Raw genomic sequence first — 3,576 nt, 5'->3', positions numbered from 1 at the left:
CTGAGTACATTAACAGTGTGATGACACTTGCTGAGTACATTAACAGTGTGATGACACTGGCTGAGTACATTAACAGTGTGATGACACTAGCTGAGTACATTAACAGTGTGATGACACTGGCTGAGTACATTAACAGTATGATGACACTGGCTGAGTACATTAACAGTGTGATGACACTTGCTGAGTACATTAACAGTGTGATGACGCTTGCTGAGTACATTAACAGTGCGATGACACTTGCTGAGTACATTAACAGTGTGATGACACTTGCTGAGTACATTAACAGTGTGATGACACTTGCTGAGTACATTAACAGCGTGATGACACTTGCTGAGTACATTAACAGTATGATAACACTTGCTGAGTACATTAACAGTGTGATGACACTAGCTGAGTATATTAACAGTGTGATGACACTGGCTGAGTACATTAACAGTATGATGACACTTGCTGAGTACATTAACAGTGTGATGACACTGGCTGAGTACATTAACAGTGTGATGACACTAGCTGAGTACATTAACAGTGTGATGACTCTGGCTGAATACATTAACAGTGTGATGACACTGGCTGAGTACATTAACAGTGTGATGACACTGGCTGAGTACATTAACAGTGTGATGACACTGGCTGAGTATATTAACAGTGTGATGACTCTGGCTGAATACATTAACAGTGTGATGACACTGGCTGAGTACATTAACAGTATGATGACACTTGCTGAGTACATTAACAGTGTGATGACACTGGCTGAGTACATTAACAGTGTGATGACACTTGCTGACTACATTAACAGTGTGATGACACTGGCTGAGTACATTAACAGTGTGATGACTATGGCTGAGTACATTAAGAGTGTGATGACACTGGCTGAGTACATTAACAGTGTGATGACTCTGGCTGAATACATTAACAGTGTGATGACACTTGCTGAGTACATTAACAGTGTGATGACACTTGCTGAGAACATTAACAGTGTGATGACACTTGCTGAGTACATTAACAGTGTGATGACACTTGCTGAATACATTAACAGTGTGATGACACTGGCTGAGTACATTAACAGTGTGATGACACTGGCTGAGTACATTAACAGTGTGATGACACTGGCTGAGTACATTAACAGTGTGATGACACTGGCTGAGTGCATTAACAGTGTGATGACACTGGCTGAGTACATTAACAGTGTGATGACACTGGCTGAGTGCATTAACAGTGTGATGACACTGGCTGAGTGCATTAACAGTGTGATGACACTGGCTGAGTACATTAACAGTGTGATGACACTGGCTGAGTACATTAACAGTGTGATGACACTTGCTGAGTACATTAACAGTGTGATGACACTGGCTGAGTATATTAACAGTATGATGACACTTGCTGAGTACATTAACAGTGTGATGACACTTGCTGAGTACACTAACAGTGTGATGACACTGGCTGAGTACATTAACAGTGTGATGACACTGGCTGAGTACATTAACAGTGTGATGACACTTGCTGACTACATTAACAGTGTGATGACACTGGCTGAGTACATTAACAGTGTGATGACTCTGGCTGAGTACATTAAGAGTGTGATGACACTGGCTGAGTACATTAACAGTGTGATGACTCTGGCTGAATACATTAACAGTGTGATGACACTTGCTGAGTACATTAACAGTGTGATGACACTTGCTGAGTACATTAACAGTGTGATGACACTTGCTGAGTACATCAACAGTGTGATGACACTTGCTGAGTACATTAACAGTGTGATGACACTGGCTGAGTACATTAACAGTGTGATGACACTGGCTGAGTACATTAACAGTGTGATGACACTGGCTGAGTACATTAACAGTGTGATGACACTGGCTGAGTGCATTAACAGTGTGATGACACTGGCTGAGTACATTAACAGTGTGATGACACTGGCTGAGTGCATTAACAGTGTGATGACACTGGCTGACTGCATTAACAGTGTGATGACACTGGCTGAGTACATTAACAGTGTGATGACTCTGGCTGAGTACATTAAGAGTGTGATGACACTGGCTGAGTACATTAACAGTGTGATGACTCTGGCTGAATACATTAACAGTGTGATGACACTTGCTGAGTACATTAACAGTGTGATGACACTTGCTGAGTACATTAACAGTGTGATGACACTTGCTGAGTACATTATCAGTGTGATGACACTTGCTGAGTACATTAACAGTGTGATGACACTGGCTGAGTACATTAACAGTGTGATGACACTGGCTGAGTACATTAACAGTGTGATGACACTGGCTGAGTACATTAACAGTGTGATGACACTGGCTGAGTGCATTAACAGTGTGATGACACTGGCTGAGTACATTAACAGTGTGATGACACTGGCTGAGTGCATTAACAGTGTGATGACACTGGCTGAGTGCATTAACAGTGTGATGACACTGGCTGAGTACATTAACAGTGTGATGACACTGGCTGAGTACATTAACAGTGTGATGACACTTGCTGAGTACATTAACAGTGTGATGACACTGGCTGAGTATATTAACAGTATGATGACACTTGCTGAGTATATTAACAGTGTGATGACACTTGCTGAGTACATTAACAGTGTGATGACACTGGCGGAGTACATTAACAGTGTGATGACACTGGCTGAGTATATTAACAGTATGATGACACTTGCTGAGTACATTAACAGTGTGATGACACTTGCTGAGTACATTAACAGTGTGATGAAACTGGCTGAGTACATTAACAGTGTGATGACACTGGCTGAGTACATTAACTGTGTGATGACACTGGCTGAGTACATTAACAGTGTGATGACACTGGCTGAGTACATTAACAGTGTGATGACACTGGCTGAGTACATTAACAGTGTGATGACACTGGCTGAGTACATTAACAGTGTGATGACACTTGCTGAGTACATTAACAGTGTGATGACACTGGCTGAGTACATTAACAGTGTGATGACACTGGCTGAGTACATTAACAGTGTGATGACACTGGCTGAGTACATTAACAGTGTGATGACACTGGCTGAGTACATTAACAGTGTGATGACACTGGCTGAGTACATTAACAGTGTGATGACACTTGCTGAGTACATTAACAGTGTGATGACACTGGCTGAGTACATTAACAGTGTGATGACACTGGCTGAGTACATTAACATTGTGATGACACTGGCTGAGTACATTAACAGTGTGATGACACTGGCTGAGTGCATTAACAGTGTGATGACACTTGCTGAGTACATTAACAGTGTGATGACACTGGCTGAGTACATTAACAGTGTGATGACACTGGCTGAGTACATTAACAGTGTGATGACACTGGCTGAGTGCATTAACAGTGTGATGACACTGGCTGAGTACATTAACAGTGTGATGACACTGGCTGAGTACATTAACAGTGTGATGACACTGGCTGAGTACATTAACAGTGTGATGACACTGGCTGAGTACATTAACAGTGTGATGACACTTGCTGAGTACATTAACAGTGTGATGACACTTGCTGAGTACATTAACAGTGTGATGACACTGGCTGAGTACATTAACAGTGTGATGACACTTGCTGAGT

Source organism: Cherax quadricarinatus, chromosome 37, assembly GCF_038502225.1.
Source record: "Cherax quadricarinatus isolate ZL_2023a chromosome 37, ASM3850222v1, whole genome shotgun sequence".
Classification (NCBI taxonomy): Eukaryota; Metazoa; Arthropoda; class Malacostraca; order Decapoda; family Parastacidae; genus Cherax; species Cherax quadricarinatus.
The sequence above is the reverse complement of the archived record's forward strand: the minus strand, read 5'-3'. Positions refer to the sequence as shown.